This window comes from Phycodurus eques, chromosome 22, assembly GCF_024500275.1.
Source record: "Phycodurus eques isolate BA_2022a chromosome 22, UOR_Pequ_1.1, whole genome shotgun sequence".
NCBI classification, from domain to species: domain Eukaryota; kingdom Metazoa; phylum Chordata; class Actinopteri; order Syngnathiformes; family Syngnathidae; genus Phycodurus; species Phycodurus eques.
In genome coordinates this window covers 3,035,581-3,061,124 of record NC_084546.1, presented here as the reverse complement: position 1 = coordinate 3,061,124, position 25,544 = coordinate 3,035,581, and the positions used below count along the sequence as shown (strand labels likewise).

The 25,544-nt window shown below is 43.2% G+C and overlaps 1 long non-coding RNA gene across 1 annotated transcript in view; it reads right to left on the bottom strand.

Annotated features, from left to right (window-relative positions):
- Positions 1 to 20,807, bottom strand: part of LOC133396999 (uncharacterized) — an 82,690-nt gene extending 61,883 nt beyond the window's left edge. Inside the window, exons 1-5 of the long non-coding RNA XR_009767519.1 lie at positions 20,730 to 20,807; positions 20,600 to 20,641; positions 20,106 to 20,244; positions 10,247 to 10,308; positions 5,317 to 5,481 (exon numbers count right to left, since the gene is read on the bottom strand). This is a non-coding gene — a long non-coding RNA (uncharacterized LOC133396999). The remainder of the gene's footprint in view (positions 1 to 5,316; positions 5,482 to 10,246; positions 10,309 to 20,105; positions 20,245 to 20,599; positions 20,642 to 20,729) is intronic.
- Between the last annotated feature and the right edge of the window lie 4,737 nt (positions 20,808 to 25,544).

The window sequence follows — 25,544 nt, the reverse complement described above, 5'->3', positions numbered from 1 at the left end:
GGAAGTGGAGCATGTAACATATTAAAGTGAATGCTTAAGGACCAAATTAAAATTTTAAAGGCTGCATACATTTTTTTTTTTACTACTAATGAAAATAGTCCATTAAGTAAAAGGTGAGAGATTATTTTCTAATCAAACGCCAGGACTGATTTTGACTCCAGTAATTCACCCTCTTAAAGTGTATGTGTGGTCACTTTACAGTTCACGCTGTATTGCATCAACATAAAGTACCTGACCCTGGATGAGTGACTCTCAGCATCTGTTTGTCTGTCCCCTGATGATCTGACAGCTGCATTTGCAACTAGATGAGCCTGCTAATGCTAATAGGCTCCCTTTTGTTCAGGACAACGTGAAACCAACGAGCACGATTCCTCAGCTGGTCAACAGTGCGGAATCTCATAAAAAGTCACCGCTGGCGTTTGCATTGTATATTCATTGTATATATATATATTGTATAGAATATTCTGCGCAGCCGCACACTATCGCGTGGGCGTCAACCAGCTGCAAAACTGGTAAAAAAAAAATAATGGATAGATACATAAAACGGTGCTTTGACGTTACTTCCCGTCTTGTTTTCTCACTGGCAGGCGTTTGACTCTGGATGTCAACAAGTGTTTCACGCCTCTTACCAGCTCCGCGGTCAAAGGGCACCACTATGCACCACTTGAGGAATCTGTAGAAATGAATTAAGTTCTCCCGGCTTCTTTCGGAATATTCTGGCAGGCAGGCGAGTGAGAGGTATGGACTAAACACACAGAAGGTGCCAGAAAGACTTGATGAGACTCTTTGTGGTTAACAGCATCGAGCTGATTTCTTTGGAACACTATGATTGACAGATCTAATATCCATGTCAAACGGTGCTCTGCAGTAGCCTGACGGCAGAGCTGTTGGTCACAAACAGCAAGCCTGATGAAATGAACAGAAGAAAGCAAGGGACAGGAGACAAAGAAAAGGCAGGGACACAATGGGAGTGATCGGCAGAGGAAATGGCAAACATGACATCATTACATGTTTAGCATTTACCGCTGAGGTGCGGGAGGCATCAATGCAGCCACCCGGAGGCAATCGGCGGATGTGAAGACGTTCTAAGGGCAACTCCAAAGGCACGAACACGAGAGGCAAAGAGGAGCCGACCAAATCCCTCCGGCTCCATATCAGATGGAATTAAAAATGCAAACGCAGGCGCTATACATCCACGCTAAAGACTTAGCTTTAGCATACTCCCAACTAGCTCCAGGTGGGAAAAGAGGACAAAAGACAAGATACCAAAGGGAATTGGTAGTATGGAGTCGCATCATAATCGGCTTTCATGTTAAGCAATATTTCTAGTCTGCTGCCTCAACGACCCCCCGCATGAATTTAAAACATTTTGATCGAAATATACGAGGTGTGGTCAATAAAGTTATTGGCCTGATATAACAAAAGATATTTCTCAAATCCAAACGACAAGTTTTCACTTTTTAAATAATCTCGCTGGAGTGTAACAAACTTCCCCAGCCTTCTCTGCCATGCCTTGGTGCACTCCAGGAGGCATCCTTCTGGGATCCTCCATCAGCTATGTCGTCACAGCCATTATGAAGATGTCCACATCTTCAAAAATGGGGGGGGGGGTGACATGGAGCCATGTCAGGTGAGTTACAAAGTTGCTCCAGAATGACTTTGTCCTTTTTTTTTTTTTTTATTACTCTCCGTGGAGACGCACACAAATACTCCTCACCTGATAATGACCTAAATTCCCCTTGTCTAAATTACAAACCGGATGAAAAAGAAGACAACCGCAGCATAACTTCAAAAATAGACAAAATATCTGGAGCGTGTACGCATCGACGGGGGAATAATTCATGGGCTCAGATTGTGGGTTTGGAGAGCTGCCCGCGATGCTGCGTGCATTATGTTAGCAGGCTGTGGGCACATAAATCACAGCGGCGCGCGCAGCAGAAAGCAGTCGCCGAGGATGCGACTCACAAAGTACCTGTTTGTAGGGAATGACAGTAAAACTCGCCATCCACCACCACAAGACGAGCACTAAGCGGCTTAATGTCAGCGCAGAACACTGGAGAACAGAACAGGAGCTTGATAAGGGAGCGGCTGCATGGATGGATGCATGGATGGATGGGCGGAGAATTAAACTAAAAAAGGATGGACAAGTGTGTGTGTGTGTGTGTGTGTGTGTGAGGTAGAAGAAGAAAATACCCAACTTGGTGACAGGCTGAAGTCACCTTCCCGCCTTCCTTTAATCCACTGCCGCATAATCCGGGTAGCGTAGTACAAAAATATAGATTACACAACAAATGCTTGAGCTAAACATGACAAGATAAATTTCTGCTTACAGGGCGCGATTCCACAGAGCACCAAGCAAGCTACAGTCCAATGTACAAGAGAGACATTGGTGGAGATACAACAAACATGAACCCCCTCTTTCTCACTTGGAATTCACTTATTCATGTGTTAAATTAAAACGCCATAATCTGATGAAATGCATTTTATTCTAGTCTACTATTTTGTTATTGAGAAATAATGGAGAAATCTAAAAGGTGTGCTTGTGCATAAAGTATCAAAAGGAAACTAAAATTGATTCTGTTTAACTCATTCGCTGCTGTGGACGCTTATATTCCTTTCTTAATTGTATATAAAATACAATGCCTTTTATTGTCACTATGCACATGTACAATGAGATTAAAAGCAGCGCCTTCTCCAGTGCAAACATGAAGTTTAAAAAATTAAATAAGTCAAAAATATCAAAAGATATTGAAAACAAGAGAGGACATTGCAAGAAGATGAATAGAATTGTGGTCTGAGTCGTCTAATGGCACAGTGTACGTATGGTTTATCGCACTCAATATCGCATTCAATATTGTACAGGATCGTACCAAACACGTGAACATTGCACAGTAGGTGAATAAAGGACGCATGGGGATCAGGGTTTAGACTGTGGAGTCGTATTTGTAAATAAATTCTTATATTGCCATCAAAAGCCCTTTCTCAGTCTTGTTTTTGTTGTGTTATAGATTGAGATGTCACAAACGCGAAATAATATTCACGTCACAGCGTCATTGTTCTGCTTGAAATGTTTCTTTTCACAAAAAGCTTGTTTTTGTCGCTTTTTGGTCAAAAAGTGATGTTTTTGGTGAAAGCAACTCATGTACTGCTGCTGATGACTAAAGAACAGTAAAAGCAGGGAACAAACTTTTTTTCTGGTGAAAGAAGAGAATCTACTCTCTCTTTTGGTAGTTTCGGAGCTTATATCATCACAGAACACAATATTGTGTGGGTCTTGAAAAATCAGTCAAAATGCTCTGAAACGGCTGGCAATATGGGGAACACGGCAGGCAGTGAATGAGTTATTATTAATTGCGTAATACCTCGAACAATTATAAAATCAATTCATTGCAAATATGTAGATAATAAAGACTCAGGAACAAGGGAAGGGGTGGGGGGCACTCCTGGGGGGTGGGGTTAGATGATTTGCTCAGCAGTAGGGTTACAGTAAGTTTCTACAGAAACTTTTGCCCCGTCAGCGAGGTTCTATGGCCTGATGCACCTTCCGGGCCTTGTTAGCGCAAGACTGGAAACCCGTAATTGAAATTGGCAGAGAACGGGCTGTGCGCTGCAGGGGGGCTTGGAGTGGTGCGGTGGGGGGGATCGTGAGTTGGAGGAGGAGAGGAACAAGAGGCAAAGGCCAAGTTAACCTTTTGACGTTTTGACACCCAATTGGTGTCCCATCCCGTGTTAGTTTGGAAGATTCTTACCTGGTCAGAAGTCTCCTATCGCTCCCCCAGAGGCGAGAGCTTCAATGCGGGGAATCAATTTGCGGTATCTTCCCCCCCCCCGCCCCCCATATGGCCTAGACTCGAATCAGCGCCGCAATTAGCACCGCAGCCAGGAGAGAACTCCTCCAGAGCGGAACGCCGGCGTCTCGCGGGGCGGCTACGGGATACCCGACACAGACGAATGCATTCAGAAGACAAGAACGGAGTGAGAATGTGCTTGTTATTACGCAGTTTTTGTAATAAGTGCTGGAAAAACATTATTTCCACTTCAACCCGTTTAGGCAGCAAAATAATACCTCATACAAATCAGTATGCGTTGAAGCCAATTACGCTACTGCAATATTTACAACTAACTGTAATGAAATATTTTTTTGAACAAAATAGTACCACCCGCCTAGGCAGAACACTTTGTGTTGTACCTAAGTACAATTCACACATTTACAACTGTTATTTTTTCAAGTTAAAAATGGCAACACACCAAAGTCTAATGCAACTGCTTAAAGAGAAAACTCTGATGTAAAAAAATTAAATGCTAAGATGTTTATAAATAAATTTAAGTTCAAAATGGTACCACACCAAATGATTCCTTTGATTTATATACTGCAACCCGTTTAGGCAGAAAACCTGAATCTGAAGTTGTAAAATCAATTAAGCTTCTGTCGCTTCAAGACATGGCAAGTAATCAATAAAGCTGTCGATACATTATACTGATTAACATTTCAGTTACCAAATTGATCAAAAATTCATGAGCAGAATTTTACAAAATTCTCAACTGCACAGTGAAAAAGTGTGACGTCATTTATCGAAGATAAACTCAGGTAGCCAAAGAGTTAACGTCTGGTACTTGTTGACTCGACAGAAAGTGAAAGCCAAACTGGCGGCGGCCCAGGCGCACGCGTAAATACAAGCCGCCACACGGTGACTGACTACAAGGCGCTCCGGCTCAGATTAGCTCGATGCTAACAATTAAGGGCACAGTAATGCACTGCGGAGGAACCTCAGAGTGGCCTGTGCATGCATGGCTGGGGAGTTGATCAAGAGGTTTGTGGAAGCTGTTTGTCAGGGGAGGAAAAAAAAAAGACTTAATTAAGTGGGAAAGAAAGCAAGCGAGTTCATTATTTACTAATTGCTTGGCAGTGAACTGGCTACAGGCTACATTCATTATCCTTGAGCTTGGAGAAAATTAAGAGCCAGAGGAGGTTTGAAACTCTCCAGTATTGACTAGAGACAATACTGACATTATCCCAGGTCAAATTGACATACATTAAAAAAATATTTAAATGCACACATTTCTGCCATTTATGAGTCTACGGGAACCATCGAACTTCACCACCATGCTCCGCCCGCACGCAGAATTTATAGATCGAACGCATAATGTTCCCGATAATGTTGGTAGCTGTAACAGGGTGCCCACAATGTTTTAAAAGGGAGTAATTGAAAATTGTTCAAAGGTATTCTTTTGAATTTTACGAGCTATTCGATTACAACGGTATTGGTCAAGAGTGTGTACTGATTACACAGCACCACCTGCAGGCAAGTGACTCACCTGTGGCACCTCTATGGACCGACACGGTCTACCAGGATGGAAGACCCCCCGGCCCCGATAGCCCTCCTGACGTCCGCGGTCAGCAGGCACGCACTGATGCGTCAAAGCGGTCACGGTCTCCAGGGGCGGATGGCCGGCTGGGGGGGGGGGGACAGTCCTCTGCGGCTGTATCAGCATGAGAGACATTTCAGTCAAATGTCAAGCACTGGCACATTTGCACACTTATACAGCACATTAGCACGGTTACATAACGCGCCCACTAAAATATTGATCCGGCGCAGCGCAGGGCGAGATAGTACTGAGCAGATGCACAGAAGGCAGCATGAACTTCATCCTCAACTATAAAACCCACAAAGGCAGGCGGGCTACAGTAAAATTCTGAGTTTAGCTAACTGTGTTTAACTGCTTAGTCAGTTCATCATTATATTCACAACATCACTCATGGCTCTTTGACCTCTGAAAAACAGTTTGGGAAGATGATGTAACGACAGTATACATCAGTATGAAAGGCTTTTTGTCTGGTTGGGGGTTAGACAATTCTAATCAATGATAACTTAGATGATAAGAGCAATTTATTTTAGCGTATTAAATTAGCGAATGAACAAGATTTTGTTGTTGTCTTGATGTTAGTGCGCAATGGTATATGATAGTAATATAAGTACAACTTCAAACGACACGGTGGTTAGTAACTCAAGCAAGAAAGCATTTTTGGATTTCCTGAGAATTTGGCATTTTGGAGATGCAAGGATTCCACCCAACAGCAACGATATGTGACTTACTCCCAAGCTCAGTCTCTTTTGAACTAAGGGCTATAATTTGGCTCTTCTGTGACATTGTCTGTACAGTTATTCAAGACTATATGTTGGCAATGGTTTGGACTCCGGAACGAATGATTCCAAATAGAAGAAAGACAAGGCCTTGCAATTTTGCACTCCACTTGATATCGATTTAAGATCATAGAAGAATAAGTAGCGACCACACTCCGCCGCCGAGCTACACTCGCTCTCCAGTCAGTCGGCAGCAATTAGCCTTGGCTACTTGGCACTGTCGGCGCACATCACCTGCTCACTGACAGCGCCACCTTGTAAACGCCCGAGACGGCCCGCCACGGCAGGGCGCGCAAAGACGATTTCACAGGGGGCGCCCTACCGATAGCTCGTGGGCCTCGTCGGCAGAATTGAGGTGTATGTGTGTGCAGTCACTATTTGAGATCTGCATCTCTGCTGCTCCTCACAGGAAACGGGTGGCAACAGCACACACTATTCCCATCTCTCCCGAGTCTTAATAATGGCCACATTTCTTCCTGCGTTATTTCCATGTTGTCTCCGTCAGAGTCGCACCGCACTCAGTCTCTCAAGTGAAGGCGCACCCACCTCCCCTTCTTCATGCTGCTGCAGTATGCACGCCCATGGGTGATGGCTTCCTGCTGCGTGCGGTGCAGCGAGCTCATAGAAGCTTGTCAGGAGTACACGGCGTGTCAGCAAATGCTGAATACAAATGAGGATTTCTTTGCAAAAGCAGCTGGGACGCTTGTATAACGAAGCAAGGTCAAAGTCGCAAGAACTCACGCCGTAAAACGCATAGGAAGTTGGCAATGTTGGCTTGAAGTTGACATTTTTGGTGCCGATCTGGACACAATTTTAATCTTGGGATTTCTGTTTTTCTTATTCTGAGAAAAAATTGAATTCTCCGCTACATTTCTCTCGGTGCACTTCCTCCACGCTGTTCGGGACTGCTTATTTTCTCTGGAGCCTTGCAGCCTTACTGCAGTGCCAGCAGCATAGCATAGTGCAGCAGTGGGTCCGGCGAAGACGTACTAAAAGAGCTTTGGACTCATATAAACACGACACAGCAAAGGAGCTGACTGTGGAGCACTGAACATCCTGCGGATGCCCGTTGAAGACAGGATAGCAGAGCTAAAGTGAGAAACAGGAGATTGCTGATGAAGATTTTATTCACCTTGTGACAAAGACAGAACCTTCAAACCTTTATGTTTGCATATTCTAATGCATCTCAGAATATTTACAGGTGGACCCCGGGTGCGTTTTGTTTACACTCCTCTGCGATAACGCTTAAGAGAGCAACACAGCTGCGTTTCCTGAAAGCTGGCTCGGCAGGTTTGTGTTATAAAGTGCCTCGTTGCGATGTGCTGCAGGCCTCGTGATGTTTTAAGTCGGACGACTTTGTTTTACAAGGCCAGCGAGCCGTTCGGAGGGCGCACGTATTATTATTTCCCATGTGAGCTCGCCTTGTGCAGCTGAGTAATGGAGATTAGATTGAGATTGTTTAAAATAATCCACACATTTAGAGAAGTCTTAGAGGATATACGGAAACACCAACCAGGATACAGCGCAGGCGGGTAGTGGAAATGAATGGAAGATCTCTCCCCGCACTCACCAAACATGTTCATTAATCCTCTAATTGGATTAATTAACAGTTGGCTAATTATGGTCCTCTATGGTGCGAGGGCCAGCCAACAACGTAGTGCTGAGTCATGGAAAGAGCCGGACCAGAACTTTCCTCGGAAGCCAAATACGCAGCACACCTCGGTTTACGGTGTCAGGCGGCATTCAAGTGGACAAAAGCTATCGAATAAATGGAAACGGGCTATAACAAGGAGTGCAAGGCTAGCATTGGCTCGAAATGATATTTTTTCAACGACACTCAGGTTTGGGCTCTGTAGGTATTTGCAGTCTCCCAAATATCTGTCCCGTAAAAATGTAGATGAGATAGGACATAAGAGCAAAGGCATCAACAGTGCGCCAAGATTGTGTCCTCGAATACAGATTAGTTAGCTTTTGAGGCTAAAGATACAAAGGAATAAGGACAATAACGCGGGTGCTAGGTGAGTTACTGATTGTACAGCAGTTCAGTCGACGGGCAACCAGTCCAGGGATTAGACACCCTTACACCCAAGGTCAACTGGGATAGGCTCCAGCAACCCACAATCCTGAACGGGAAGTCGTAGAAAACTGATCGGTGGGAAAATTGTACACAGAGTACAGGATGCTGCCCGAGAGGGGTGGGATGCAGTGAGCATATGTTGACTTCACCGCTATCTGTCCTCTTTCCCTCATTCCGCCCTCTAATAACGACGAGGGCTCGACAAGGCGGCGGGGCCAGCTCTGTTATGTAAGCGTGCCCCGACAGCGGCTGCTCAGAGGATGTGCTGACAGCATGCTTTCTCAGCGTCATTAGCGCGCCATCGCAGCTGGCTCACAAACGGTCGACGGGGGTGTGATTGAAACCTTTCCCACAATTCATCCACAGCAAAGCCAACTGACATGCAGTCTCTCTGTGTAGGATGTGCTGGATGCGTACCTTTAAAGGGCGCGGTCTTGTGAGTGACGTCGGGAGGTGGCGATGTAGTAGCTCCTTGCGAGTGTTCTCATTTTGTATTTAACTGTTCGTCCCGTTCACTAAACGTCTGAAATTGCGACTGCGGCTCTCCCTGGCGACATGCTAGGACATGCTAGTGCAGGGGTGCCTTGAGATAAGAGTTTTATTCGTTTTGTGACCACAATTATACCTCAAGACACTCGTTTCTCAAATCATCTTTCCTCACTGAAATGAAACCAAATGCCATTGATCCTTTGCAGCCTCCCAAAACAACAACACAAATGTTTGTCATGTGAGTCAAGGAAAATAGGACTCTATGATATTGTACTTCATAAAAACATACAGTAATGACAATTAAATAGAATGTAACACATTTAAGCTGCGCTAATATTAGCCATTCTTCGCAGAGGATAAAGAATATATGCCTGTGAGTATTGTTATATTATCTATCTACATGTTTCTCCACAGTTTGTATGTACACTTTGTGGATCAATTCCACAACTTCTTGGCCATACAGGCAAAAAGAGCTGTTGGCTTTGCGTCCTTCCCTGCAGCGTGGTTTAGCACAAGCAGCTTGGCAGCAGCTACCGCTCCGGCGGCGGAAGGACTTGGCCTAGCAACCACTCCGAGCTCTGAGTAAACATCTGCGAGGCACAAAAACACGGGAGAGGCAGAGGATACGCACAATCCCTTTAGCCTTAAAACTTTGATGGCGAGGGAAAGGTTCTCGCCGCCATCCGCCGACCCTCGCCTCCAAGTTTGGATGGAAACTTCGGGGGCGGCAGAGGGTGAAGCAGTGAAGCGGAAACTTTTCCAGGGCTGAGAGGCTGTTCGGCAGAGCTGCACAGCGGCGGAAACGAGCGACGGGGTGATGGTTGACGTACTTATGGTTTTGTTTATGCCACCGGAAGCAAACTTCCATTCCCGTGATTGCACCTTTTGTTTCTCTCCAGCGGGGGGCGTTTTCCACACTGTTGTAGTTATGTAACATTTGCTTGGTTGGCAACGACTATGTGTGAGTGTGTTTGTTTGGCAACCTGCAGATTGAAATCAGACTTAAATTGATAAGCCACGCCCATATTTGGCAGCTTGCGGTGGTCCAATGAGACAGTTTCATTGCCATTTGTGACACGATTGGCTCAGAGGTGGATAAAAGTGTTTTTGTGGTCTCCACCCTGCGGTACGCTTGCTCCTATTGCCGTGGCAACCACAGTCACAGCAGGTTCAGTTCATGATTTCAATTGTCAGCACAGAGGGGGACGAGTTTGATTTTTGAATTGGGCAATGGAGCGACATTTGGCAGGGAGGCCAGAGAACATCTTCAAGTGGGAGACAGTGAGGAACAGCGTGATGCGAGAATCGAGACTCATTTGCACACCTCCCCCTAAAAAGGAGCACCGTGCCTCCGACCCCGAGGCTGGAAGGCGGCACACGGAATGGATTGCACATACTGTGCTAAAACGCTACACAAGTAACAGTCCTCTTGGCATTCATTACTCACATTTGTCTCATTTTGTGCAGCTTAGACATTGCTTCATTGGGAATATGATGAATCATTTTTGTACAACGATGTCATATATCTGAGGCTTACCATCACCAGGAAAGCAGGGCTGCTTTCAAAATGTCTCTCGACGACGACTTGGCTGAAACTTCCTGCGGAAAAAACACCACCAATGTTAGGACATGACTTTTCTAGGTCTAGTGGAGAAATAAAATATCTTTTTATTATAATTATGGTACCTTTAACATTCAAAATGAAATGTTTTGTATAAAAAATACATATTTTTTAAAATACTGTATAAATATTGAACCACCTGTTGTTGTTATTTTCATCCAAAAGCATATGAAATAAATATATTATCTGAAAAATTATTAAAATATCTCAAGGCACCATTGTAATAAAAATATTCCAAATGTCTTTTTAAAATTTCAAATATATATTGGTATTTCATATTAAATATATTCAGGCATTGGACATCTTCTGGAAGTTGGTGAAGTTCAGTTTAACAACCCTTAAAAGAAGTCATCACTGAGGAAGGTGACAGTATTTTTGGACCATGTTGAGTCCTTCGGTAAGGTTACACAAACAAACGAACACAAGCGAGAGTTGCGCACGCGTGTGCGTCTACGATTTGATGGACCACCGAGACGACTAGAAGGTTCTTCAAGGAGACTCCAGAGTCGTCGGGCAAATGTGTTGTGTCAGAACATCCCCTTCTCTTTGCACTTTGAAAGCAAGGGGGCGCAGGCTGGTGTGGCCCGAATGCACTGCACCGACACGTTTGTCTACACACTCTGCTTGGTGTTTGCGTGTATCCACCGAGGAGTCTCGACAATGACAATGTACATCAAGCGGGAGCCCGCAGCCAAATGGCCAGCGTTGCGCGTTCCCTGCTTCCTACGTGGACAGCTAGGTCAGACACACACAAACGCACACTGTACAACAGTGTCACAGGAAGTTGCGCTAAAAGCGTAGCGGACACATGCCGACTCAGCGGCCTTGAAAGCATTAAGGGCGGACAGGAGACGAGCAAGTGTGGGGGGGAGGCAGGAAAGAGAAACAAGCGAATGGTAAATAAATCAAGTTGCTCCCAAACGACCTTGAGGTTAAAGTAAACAACAGCAGAAAAAAAAAAGACAAGGGAGTCACACTTAAAGTCGCCATTCAAAGTGACGTGTGCTATTTTTATTCTACAGTGTGCGATTTTTGCACTGCGTGACATGAGACTGCACCGTTACTATTTTGAAACGGAATTTCTTTTGAGTGGCTTTAGGGCAAAGTCACATGTAAAATTCTAATTCAAACCGATGTGCAATGTTTTGCTTCCCCAATTTTTGCACTGCACGGCATGACACTGCACGGCTATTAATTTACGGAATATTTTTTGAGCCAAAGTCCAACAATAACGGTTTGAACAATATCAATAGTTGCAAATAATTCTTTTTTTTTAAAGTATATGTGTCAATTACTGTAAGTTTGAAATGAAAGTGTAGCCAACGAACCAACTTCCCTACTAGTTAGAGCAAACATGCTTGTCGGGGTCTATACTGCAATGACTCGAAATGCCCACGTGAATCAGGAAGGGTCACGCCAACGGTGTGATGACACATCAACACGCAAATGATGATCATACCTCATCGATGTGTGTGCAGGACGAGACAAAAACACAAACGCACGCTGGTTGGCTTCTACAACGGCCGGCGGATCAATGAGAGGGCCCGGACGGCAGCCTAACAAGGTGGGCGATAGAGCGGCACCAGCTTCTGATCCCGACGGTGGAGACGGAGACTCCAGGGCGAGGGTGCAAGCGGAAGCGGGAGGCGTGGAGAGAGACGGGAGGGCTCCGGCCTGGCAAAATGTATCAGGAAGCAGAGTAATGATGGGAAAAGGAGGCGACAGGGACGGGAAAAGGTCTCCGAGGCGCAAGTGTTAGAGGCGGAAGAAGCAGCGGGAAAGGTACATGCACCCAGCTACATGTGTGTGTGTGTGTGTGTGTGTGTGTGTGTTGTACTGTGGAGATACGACTTCCTCATCTCGTCAAATCCAGGTTGACACCATGAGAAAGACTGCAAAATAGCTGAAATAGCATGCTCTGCGCTGACCGAAAATATACTCAAAGAGTGAAGAACGACATTACATAAATACTGTATTTATTATTCAGACTAGGTGTGTGACTAGAATTTCAACTAAACTGTTTAATTTTACATTTTGAAGAATTTAGTCGGAAATCATGCGAAAAGCATCACCATACAATATTTGTGCAAATTTAAAAGCAGTTACAATTTGTGATCATGATTCAAGTTGGTTAACCCAAATAGTCAACTTGTGAATTTTGCCAAATAATGTCATTTTACTACTAATAACTGTGCGGCAATTTGAACAAAGTCCAACAAAACGTTGAGCCAAACTGCTGCTTGTTGTGGAGTGAGGTAAGTGGCTTGTCCAAGCCGTACAATATAAAGTATGCAACTAATACGAGCCGGATCTTCGCAGCTTAAGCATGACTAGTGTTTGTAATCCTTCACAGGAAGCGCGTTGCGTCTATAGGAGGCTGCCTCTCTGCTGCAATGCAGAGGATTCCCCCACAATCCCTCTCTGTCGGTCCCCCTCCTCCCCGCATGAAGACAGAGATGGAAGTGTGTCGATGTAACACTCTTTTGCAGCAGACGTGGGCCCACGTACCCCCTCGCCGCGTACGTGACCCGTGTGTCGGGCACGAATGACAGCGACTATACGAAACTAAACGCGGGTCCTGTCCATCTTAATACATTTGAACATATCCTGCCTAATTTCTACATTCAAAATCATTTCCGTTACTTCTTGGTTGTTGGTTAAATCATATTATAATTTTAAGGGCTGGTGAATTTGCTGTAAGCTATAATCATCAAAACTATGCATACATTTTAAATATAAGTAATATTTCACTGTGTGTCGTTCATCTCTACAACGAGTTTCGCTTCTTGAACTACAGTACCTAACTGAATTAAGCTTTTGACACTATTTTAGTGGATTGAGATGCACCTATAAATAGTATGCTCACATGTATTGATGTATGCTGCAGTGTGTTCTAGCACGTTGTACAATATTTGCCATTTTTTCAAAGTAAATGACGCTTGTGTATGCAATTTATGTGTGCTGAACGCGGTCGGATTAAAATCCGAGGGTGGCCCGGCTTTGGGAAAGATCAAAAAAGGATGAAAGCTAACAGTTCTGTGAAGATGACGAGCGCTCACACGTCCGTCAGAATGAATTTGGTTATCGGCGACGTCGGCTAAATTAGCATCGAAACGATTCCCGCTGACGGCCGCCTATCTCCGCAGCCAAAATGTCCGTGTTTATTGCAGGAGTTGAGGAAGAGGTAGGAGGAGGATGAGACTCTGCAGTATGGGGGAGATCATAAAAAGAGGTGAGATTAGGTGGGAGGGAGGATTTTGAGAAAGATGCTAGCTTGCGAGACTTTTTAACAGCCCCTATTTCCTCAAATAGTGGCTGCACCTTGAATGAACACCATTCCACAAACGCTTGCTGAGTGAGCCACGGACGTAAAACGGTTGAGACGACCGATTTTCACACGCAAGCACTTTTTTTTTGAACCACGTTAATAACCAAAACAGCAGCACCAACGCACATAAACGACACTCGGAACAAATACAAATGCCCCGATACTACGCATCGATATGAATTAAAAACACCGATGACAACACTTTAAGGAGTCTTATCACTTTAAGGAGGTTATCGTCCGCAAAACGGACGATAACCTCCACTCGGTACGTCGAGAGACAAACGATGGCGTGAAAGCATCACGACGGTTACTCTGTCCTAGTTTTATCTTACAACGTGTGCATCTCAAGAAGTTGTCTTGAATTTCTTATGACTTTATTTTGCTGTTAACACACCGAGGTAACACTTCCACTATTCCTATTCCTGCTTGTTTATATCCACCAGCATTGACGTTCTTCTTCATCTCTGACCAACCGCATTGTATTCCTTTTACATAGCATCCCCTTGTGTTTAGAGGGAAACACCAGGCTACATTTAAGTGTGTGGTAAGAATATTACAAACACATGCAGTTGGATGTTGAAATGTCAGCAATGACATGTTGTCACTGGGGGGGGGAAGCGTTATTTCTGAGTGAAACGTTTGCCCGGTTCAAGGAATGGCAAGTTTTAAGACTACATTTCTAGTGTTAAATAAATAATACTAATAACGGTCATTTTTTAAAATTGTTTTTCATTAAATACTTAGCTGTAAAACATTTTTATTACTCCGAAAAAACAAAAAAAGTTGTTTTTTGTTTTGTTTTTTGTTTTTTAATTGACCAAGGACAAATTGTTTACATTCCTGAATCCCATGAATGGACGTTTACAGCAAATAAAGCTAATTGGTGTCCATTATGTTAAAGGTGAGTCTCTGAATCGGACAGGTTTTTATAAGCTGGACATTTTGGAATGACATACATTGTTTTCCACACATGAAAGCTGTCCAACGTGTGCCAACGATTACATAGACAGGACCTATTCGACTAAATGCACTGCAAAAAAACCCGCATTACCGATATGAACCATCCATTACACCTCTTTTGACAGCTCACACCCCGCGAAAAGGATCAATGCGATGCTTTGGACATCCTCCAAGGATGACTGCATTGATGAGAATGTTTCACCATCACTTTGCGCAGCGCGTTATCATAAATGGCACGCTCATTAGGACGCTTCTCTGCGGAAACCGATGCACGGCGCCGGGGATGCATCATCCTCCCCATTATCCCGCTGACGGCTATTGACAGAAGCGCGCGAGACGCCACCTTGGACCAGCGGATTTGTCCATTTGGGATGAGGGCAATTATGCGGATCACCTGATTGCTATTGTGGATGGAGATCAAATTTGCAAAGTGGGGCGGGCTTTGCCAGACAGGCGGGAAAACAAATGCCAAAATAATAAAGATTGAAGTAAATTCGGGACGTCCTTCACCAAAGAGGTGGGGAAAAAAATACAAATAAAAAATTTTAAAAAATCAAGAAAGACAACGGGCCCTCTGTTAGAAAAACATACGCCTTTGCATTGTCCATGTTAATTATAACCTCGTATTATAATCTAGTTTTAGTGTGAGGACAAGAAAGCAGACCTTGTTCCTCGCTCTTTTTGATAATGTATTATCAATTTGTTCCAACACAACGCAAGACGTCTGTGGTTGGAGGGTGCCAGTCGGACTTGTTAAATTGTAACTCATTATTCTCCAAAGAAAGAAATCGTTTCACAACTTTTTCCACAATTAATGTGCTCTGTACAACTCAAAAAAATATCTTTTTGAGGTGGAGGAATTAAAAACAACTGAAATAAAGAGGTTGCGCAAGTGTGCACACCCTCTTGAACTGGGATGTACATTTCATTTCAGATGTTCTAGTAGGCTTTTCGTGCCATTTTGTTGTTTGTTTGTTTAGCAGAACCCTGAAGGTTTTGTGCCAACAGTGACTGCTATTTTGAGCTGTTCATAATTCCTTCCAACTGAAGAAAATACAGACTAGGCTACCGTGTTGATGAGTCAAATTGGCGTCTGGGGCAATTATTTTGCCCCAGGCGCCAGTTATTATCTTTTGCAAACAATCCTCGCTTTCAAAATGAAAACTACATTCAAATTGAATACGGAGATGCCTTTTTTTTTTTTTTTTTTTTTTTTTTAACATCTATATACACACAAAATGAGAACACGAAGCAAATCTGTTTCATGAGTGTGTGACTTGGATAGGAGTTACACCCATGAAAAATGTCATTTCATTTCATGAAAACTCAAGGATGCCATGCGAAAAAGTAAGTTGAGCTCAAACAAGGACCACCTCCTTGGTTGAGGTAACTAATGCTACGCCACCAGCTGTTTTCTGCAGCCCCCTTTCGCCCCTTGAAACTTCCTCGTTTTCCCCACTGGCTGGCCCGAGGCTAAAAGGGAAAATGAACTGTCGGCTCTCTGGCTGCCGCGTCTGTGTGTCATTCCGTCTGCGTATTCATAGAGTGGAGATAAGCGAGCGTTGAGCAACCCGCGCGGCAACGAGACATATTGATCGCCGCCGAGGGAGGAAACAAAAGGGCAGGGGGAGTCGGAGGCCTTCCGTCCAGAGGACGCGCAGAGAGGAAGACGCCGTCCTCCGCTTCATTTGGTAACCGCTCACAAATGAACAAGATGGCAAGAGCGGGGACGCAAATGGAAATTGGATAAGAGTAATTGGACAAGAGTGATAATACTAATCCTATAGCCGTTCAGTATGCATGAATGGGGTGTAATCCTTTGGGTGGCAAATGTTTGGAACCACGAAGGCTATAATTTTTTGAAAGTGTGTTTTAATGTTCGTACCATACAGTAATAGATGAGCCATTTAGAGGTGCTAATGTAATGTCTTATAAGGCCATTTTCATCACACTTCAGAGCTCTCCTTCACTAAATACAGCTTGAAAACATTTTGAATTTCGTGGTGGAATCAACTTGAGACTGAGACACGTTTACCCATGCTGAGTAGTGATGCGCAACCTAAGCAACACGCCTATTTTTTTTAAACAACATTTTTATTTAACATACGTGCTTCAGTGCCCTGCAACCAGTCCTTGTAAACAAAGCACAGACGTATGTCCTGACCTAAAAACGTCACTTACCGAGGCAACCAGAACAGTCGTTTTCTCTTGCAGCATCAACTATTTAAGATAAACAGCGTCAGCCCATTTTCAGATGCTAAACTTGCTTGGAATCCTAAAAGATTAGGCAGCAGATTTCACACTCCATACCCAACATGACAAGAAACTTTATTCTCTTGTTTTCTCCCCCTGAAATGAAAATGAAAAAAAACATCTTGTACATTCTTTTTGAGATACCACACAACGATAAAACTAGGGCTGCAAGCTATTCAATATTTTTACAATTGAGTATATCGAATTAACTCTACCAGTTTTCCCATTAATTAATCGAATAAGTGAATAAAAAACTGATTTTGCACTATTCACCACAATAGTGTGTATTATTTTCCTCCACTTGGGGTCGGCATCCTCGTGTTCTTCTGTCGTACAAGAGACTTACGAGTGTGTCCAGCTTTAATAGGCGGGGCCTGGCCTGGTGAGTGACGTGGGGGTGGGCGAATGAGAGTTTTGAATTGGCTGGCTATTAACTGGCTAACCGTTTAGCCACTCTGCGTGTTGAGTGGCTGGGCGCGACTTGTTTGTTTTCTTACAGTTGGATTTTGCGTGACCATTTTTGTAAACAAATTATTCCAGTTATTCGATGAATCCATGCAGCCCTAGATAAAACTAGAAAACCTCAGAACTGGTCCTACTCTTGTTCAGTATGTTTCCTTAACTTAAACCCTTGTCGCCAAAGTTGGTCGAAAAAGGTCTGATTGATTCTGTGTAAAGTTCATTTCAGGCCGTTGAAGTTACAATTTCAAGGAAATAAGTGTACAGTATATCAATAAGTACCGCTATTCATTACCACGCTAAGCTTGACCATCAAACTGTGGTCTGCCTGAAACACGCTCCAGGATGAAATAGATTCAGTTGCATGTTTGCCGCCTTCTCCAATATAAAATGGAACTATCCCATATTTTGGGCTTCAGCTGATCTTTGTTTTTTTTGGTTCAGACTCTCCAATCTCCTAGTAAGTTCTGGCTAAAGTATTTTTTCTTACAAACTTTATGCCTTCCAAAGCAAGCCAGAGTGCACATGACTATTATTATTTCAGAAAGAGGTGGGACTGCATTAACAGAAAGCCAATCACCTTTCGGGCTAACCATTGTACAAGGACGTCCCTGGGCTATGATTTTTTTTTTTAAACATAATGGAAATAGTCAAACGGTTCAACAAGCACAATCAAGCCTCGACGTTCAATTTGTGCTTCTCACCCCCCTCGCGTTGGCATACAGCACACACAGACACACACTGGTTTAAGACCCCTGGGACCCCCTTTCAACCAACGGCCTTTTCTAATCCAGGCAATTAGCGGGAAATAATTAATGATAAAAAAATGAAAAATTCGAGGGCAGAGAGTCTTGAAGATATAGTTGTGCACCGTAAGCAGTCAATCCCCGAGCTCAAGGTCCTGGTCCAACGTTTTCCAAATCCCCTCCCCCGCAAAAACAAATCAAGGGTCCCTATCCTTTGGAAAATACGGTAACACATGAGCTAACAGTAGGGATGAATTGTCTGGAGGACATTGTTCCAGGTGTGATGTCAGAGGGAAGTAGCGGAGTGTGTGGTGTAATCATTTCTACCCCCTCACCCCCCCAAGGAAATCATCATTCCTGCATCTCCCTGTACTTTAACTCTCCAAGCAGTCACAGTGAAGAGGGCGGTGGGAGGGGGACAGAAGTACACTCCTGAGCACTCCTGCCCCCTGGTGGTCTTTTTCAGATAAGAGCTGCTTGTGCAAAGGAAGCATGAATAAGCAAGGGAAGAGACTGTTTCTGCATTCATTGCACCACCTTTGCCTTGGTTGGGGGCGTCTCGGAGCTTTGCCCTAATTCCAATTCCAAAGGAGAGCGAAGGGAAGGGAGGGGTGACAAAGGCTGTTTATTCATGAATGCGAAAACTGGGGCGTTTTGATGGGAAAGAACAGACTGAAGGGAGGACCGCTTCTCCAAAGAAATGCTTTAGCAGTCACAAACTAATAATAATAACAACAACTGAGATTTATATAGTGCCTTTCAAGGGACCCAAGGAGTCTTAACAATAATTGAAGGGGAAATGAAAATCTATATGTTCCAGACCCACCCACGGTAGGTGAAAATCTGCGATTTTAGTGACTAGTGTTGCCACGATACCACAACTCTGACTTGGATACGATACATTTATAAAGCACCTTGATACCAATACTGAAACGGCACCATGGCAAAAACCTAACAGATCAGTAAAAGCAGCGGAATCACAGATGGGAAAACATGGAACTTGAAATTCTTCCCATTTTTATTACTTCCAAATAATATTAGGCAATGGAGAATATTGAATAAAATTGTTTTACATTCCCCATTGATAAAATAGAAATTTGACACAGAAATTCAGCTGCTTAGCAAAAAGAAATGATTCACACAGCTGCTGGGATTGGTAGCCTTGTTTAAAATATAAAAATAGCGACATAAAGATTTTTGTCACATAAATGAAGACGTGTGAAAAGCAGCACACATTTCTCTTTTTTACATGCAGACGTGCACTTGTTTCCAATGTCCTCATTAATAGTCATGAAAATGATCATACTAGTAGTACATAACGCTCCGGGGCTGCTCAGTTTGTGCTGTTTTTTATCATAACCATAACATCTATGCTAACTGTTATTAGCCTGTCTGTGGCTTATCACATTAAGCTAGCAGACTTTCATTTTATTTAATTATTTGTTTTACGTGTCAGTAACACAGTCAACGTCTACTGCGAATGACAAACCGCCTGAAGCAAGCACATTTTGCCTATATTTGGAGACTTGATGGCTATCGATTGAACTGCACACAGCCACTGTTCAAAATACTGGCTCTAAAACGACGCAGGATGGTACCACTTATGACAGCCAGGTATCGCACTACTACTTTAGTAACGGTACAACATAACAACCCTAATAGAAAACATCGCATATAGCTCATTTGTAAACAGAACACATGCTTACATGTTCAAAGTGCCTTTCGGAGCACATCATTGAGAAAAAGGACAAACATGGCAATGTACAAAAATGCATGTAATATCACAAATGCACAAAATATGACCAGTTTCATTCACGTCTTGGCACTGACCTGTGCAAAATCAATAGTTTGTCGTCTTTTTGGGAAATGAAGGATGCAGACGAATGCAAAAGTAACAGTTTTAAAAGTCTGAATTTGTGAAAATAGATGTGAAAAGAATGAAAAACACTTCCAGGGCACGAATAAAAAAAAAAAAAAACACACCATTCATAACCTTGAAAAATCAAGTAAACAGAGGGGCTCCCCTTACATTTTTTACTACCTCCAAAAATGGTACACTTCTGGGTCCCGAGCCACCAGTTGAGAACACGTCACTGCATCTGAATGACAGCAACGAATGTGTAGTTGCTTTTCTTGGCCAGCAGATGGCGTCAGTAGTGTAGCGCTGCCTGCAGGCCATTGGGTACGTGTCAAAAGATTTGGTTTGAAAAAACACGCTGCAAACATGTCATGATTAGCTACCTGCCAGGATTGCCTCATCTTAGCCACATAAGTCATGTATAATACATAAATAAATGACCCAAAAAACGCAACTTTGACTCGTTGACGGTAATTAAATGCACCTGGTCTCTTTAAGTGTGACGTCGCATATTGACCCGTGAAAGTCATTAGGAATACACGAAACCATACGAGAAGACTGTCATAGGATATATAATTTCACAGTCCCAATAAGCGAGGTAAAATGCATCATCGTCCAGCAGCGTTCAATTATTATGATTATGAATGCCTTTTGGCACTGTTTACCTTCACTGTGGCGACTGGCGAGACGAGTTGCTCGAGGTCCACCTACCGACAATTAAAGTCATGCGTCAGCTCATTTAAAAGGAAACAATATGTATGTTTTTAAAAAAAAACACCAAAAAAAACAACATACCGTTTGTTTACATATTGTCATTTTTTTTACGTTTAATTGGAAATGTGTTCGTTTGACAGCAACCCCAGTTTCAGTCACTTCCGAGTACGTTATGGGCGTGGTATAGCTTTTAGCCAATGAAATGGCAGTACACGTTCGTAACGCAAGCCACTTCGTTTTTCTACAAATCCGTCAAATATATACATAAACAAAACCAGCATGAAAGCTTATATTTCCGTTATTTTTCCACATTAGTTGCCATTTTACAAATGGTGAAACGCATTTAAAAACCCAGTTAATTTCTACAAACTTCGCTTGGGTAATTATTGTCAAACTAATCATTTAAAAAATATGTGTAGTAAACTTAAATGTTCATTGCTGTTAGCATTAGCTGGCAATTTAGAAATGGCGTTTTGACTTCGTTGACGTGAAAGCTGCCATTTTCCCCAAGTGCGAAATGCGTTCAAGTCACTTCCGGGTAGAGTTCAAGGAGTTGCAGGGGTTTAACCAATCAGCAGCAGGTTGTCAGAGGGGCGAATTTAACGTGCCAGTACACTTTTGTGCCACACGAGGGCGTTTGACTAATTAAATTGGGATAACATTTTATTTGTTTATTTATTGTGAATTGTTTGGGGGGGTTCCCCAAAAGATTTTGAACAATTTCGCATGGCTGAATCCGAAAATGACATCCGTTTTTCTTGTTCAGGTCAGATTTCTATGCCAAGTTGTTACCAATGTATTCATCAAATGTTACAAATTTAGCTTACTTGATAAAAGTAAGTTCTGTCAATCGAATGTCACGTCATAATTTTTAAAAATTCAGGGCTTGAATTTGCGTTAATTTGAAAAATTCCTGAACATGTCAACAAAAACGTGGCCATAGTTCTAAAAGTTGACCTGACTGGACAAAACTGTGCTATTTGGATTCACCACATTAAAATTGTCCTAAATCACCTAAATAAATCTTAGACAATAAATGTGTTGTCGACGATTGTTATTAAATATATTGTTATATATATATTATTATTAAAATAAAACTAAATAATTAAAATGTTTAACATAAAATAGTACGAATAAGGATTTTGAAAAATATATTTAAAACCATCACTCGTGTTTCCATGCATTTCCTTTTGTTTTAAACATTCACACAACGCCGCGACGTGCATAAAGGCTTGAAAAAGTCATTACAATAAGTACAATAATAGAAAAACTCATCCTTAAATATAATTGAATATAATAAAAGAATAGCCTCCAAAAACAGCCCCCACCCCCTCCCCTAAACTCTCTCTCTCTCTCTCTCTCTCTCTCTCTCTCTCTCTCGGCCTGGGGTTTGAATTCATGTGTTGCTATTTTTAGCTCTCCCGTGTTTCCAGGGGAAACCTAATGACGCAATGACGTCAATGCAGGTCACCAGCAAGAAGAAGAACAAGCAGACTGGAGGAATTGAGTGTCCGGATCGCGCTTGCCTTCTTTTTCATATTTCATCGAGGAAGAGGAGGATGAAGAAGATGAAAGATGACAGCGAGCGGCAGGCAGTCTGAGAGCAGGAGTGGTGGTCGTGCATGCTGGTGGTCGTGCATGCAGCCTGACTGATCAAGTGTATTTTTCGGGTTGTTTTTTTTTTTTTGACGCCGAAACACCGGTGACTGCACGCAGTGGTGAGCATCTTTCCACGATCGTCAAAAGTGCACGGACATTGCGTGTGTTTATGGAAGTGTGTGCGTGTGTGTGTGTGTGTGTGCGCGTGTGCGTCGCCGTGCCATCGCGTGAGCCTGCACGCCGCATGAAGGCAACAAGTGCGGATTCATCCTCATCATCATCATCATCCTCATCCTCATGCAGGCGCGCACACTCGTACATTGCCCGCATTTGTGTCACGCGTGGACGTGTTTGTTTTCGGGGCGTTCACCGCCGCCGTTCAGCACCGCGGAAAGCTCGCGCCGTGCGCGCGCGCACGTGGACGAGCTCGCTCGGCCACGTGCACGCCGCTCAGGGTCGTCATTTTGATGTCGAAATATGCATGTTTGAGATTTGGATGTGACACTATAACCCCCTCCCCTCCACGTATGACGCACATGGTGATGTAAGTGTGGCGGGTGCCTCGCCGTGACGTCACGACCACACATGCAGAGAACAGGCTCTTAAACATGTCTTCCACGTTTTGTATTTTTTTTGAAAAACCTATTACTCCGCTGTATGTTTATTATGGTGCTGTCCCTAATATTTTGACCCAGGCAAACATAATATTAGAAATAGCTTTCATTAGTCTGTAAAGGCAGTTTTTGGTGGTGCAGGTGTACCGAATGGAGTGGCCGGTGAGTGTTTATACACAAAAGATATTTATGCAAAAAAAAATACATCTTAAGACTCAATAAATGCGCAAAACTATGTTACCAAATATGGTTCATGGCCTAATAAAAGGCTCTGTTACCATAGGTGTACGGTTCCTGATGAAAAACTGTCACCATACATGCTTCCCCACCAGATCAAGTGCTCTTTCCAAACATGGTTTCTCCCCAAAATTAAAGTTACGTTACCAAATATCATTCCTATCGTTCCTTTCGCCCCCCCCTCCCCACTCCCCCCCCCCCAAAAAAAGGGCCACATTACCAAATAAGAGTTCTATAAGATTACCCGACTCAGAGCTAAGTTACTAAATGCAGTTCTATGGCGAGTTGAAGTAACTGATAAAGGGTACGTTACCAAATATGGTTCCATGCTCTATAAAAGTCTACGTTACCTTGTAAAAGAACTACGTTACTGACAAAAACATTTCCAAAGCTCAACTGCGGCTCTATGCCAAACCCGTGGCGGATGGTAAAGAGCTATGTTACCAAATTTGGTTACATGAAGCTAAGTTACTAAATGTGGTTCGGTGTGCGATAAACGTCTACGTTGGGCAGTAAAGGAAAACGTTCCCAAATATAATTCCACGTCCAATGCAGGTTACCTGCTAAAGAATTACGTGACTAAATGTGGTTCCTTGTCTAATAAATGACCACGTTACTTGATAAAGAACTGGTACCAAATCTGGTTCCACAGAAAATAAAGGCCTAAAGCACAGATAAGGGAACATTATATCAAATATAATACCGATAAAGGGACAAGTTACTAAAAGCACGAAATACCAAATAAAAGGCTGTTACCTAATATGGTTCCAGACCTGATAAATGTTATCTAAATAAGGCTAAGTTACTCAATGTGGTTCCATGGCCAATAAAGGAATAAATCACAAATAAAGGGCTGTAACCAAATATGGTTCCAGACGCAATAAAGGATTATGTTACGGATAAAGAGCTAAGGACTAAATGTGTTCCCTCGCAAGGAAATACATTGTGTGAATTCATTCAAGTGCACTTTTACTTCAACTGTCCAGGTGGTGGCGGCAGCGAGGTTCCAGAAGAGGAGAGCGAGGGGTCCCGGTTTGTCCTCCGTGGGTCTTTTTGCGGTCTGGGCTTGCTGTTCCTAAGGCAGTAGCCAGGAAGCCCTTACCCCAAAAAGTATCTGCGCCGGACCCTGGCATCGAAAGCAGCAAAAACAGTCACAACTCCTTTCCCCCAATTCAACTGTGAGTATCTGTTGGTCACAAAAAGCATCAGTTCATTTAACCCTGTTATGAACACTAAATAAGTGTTTGTTCTATAACTGGGTGATGTCATAAATGTAATAATTTTGCAGTGAAGTCACCAGTCCCACGTTGACCTTGTGTCAGATGGCCATCCGCCATCGCTTTGGCCCGGGGAAATGGGACGCTGCCTCATCCCGATGTGGGTCGCCGCTCCACTGTCACTGGAGGGGATACAAAATACGCAACTGCACACAAAACACAGCATTTCTTGTCGATTGTTGTTTTCAGAGAAAGCTCCAGGGCTTGTGCCCAGGCCTCCTCAGATTGTTGCCCACACAACAGGGGCTTCAGCTGGGTTATTTATGCTCACCGGAGCCTGAAATGTCCCCCCGCCCCAATATGTTACCCTTAAACAAGTTTGATGGATTCTTTTTTATTTTAAATGTTACTATAACATATTTTAAATCGTGGGAAAGCAAGAACTCGGTTTACAATGCCTGTGTGGAAGCATCTCTGGGGCACTGGGGCCCTCTTGTGGACGTCTTGGGAGCTGCAACCACGGCAACAGGGAATCATCCATCCATCCATTTTCTGAGCCGCTTCTCCTCACTAGGGTCGCGGGCGTGCCGGAGCCTATCCCAGCTGTCATCGGGCAGGAGGCGGGGTACACCCTGAACTGGTTGCCAGCCAATCGCAGGGCACATAGAAACAAACAACCATTCGCACTCACAGTCACACCTGCGGGCAATTTAGAGTCTTCAATTAATGCATGTTTTTGGGATGTGGGAGGAAACCGGAGTGCCCGGAGAAAACCCACGCAGGCACGGGGAGAACATGCAAACTCCACACAGGCGGGGACCAGGGGATTGAACCCGGCTCCTCAGAACTGTGAGGCTGACGCTCTAACCAGTCGCCCACCGTGCCGCCTTGAGGGAATCAAATTTCATTAAAAAAATATGTCACCTTATTTGAAGCTTTTGTGCATATTGTTATTAAAAAAAAAACTAATACAATTTAAAATGAGTTAAAATGAAATGCACGTTGAAAAATGTAATAAAATTAAATTAAATGTAAAAATATAAACTATACACATGAAATGCACATTACAATTAAACATTGAAGTAAAATAAAGACAAATGTTCACACAGATAAAATTAAAATTAACAGTTTCAATTGAATACAAATAATTTTTCTATTTTTTTCCATATAATTCAATGTAATGCAAAATAAGTTTCAATGTAAATAAAGCATCAAAACACATTCAGGTT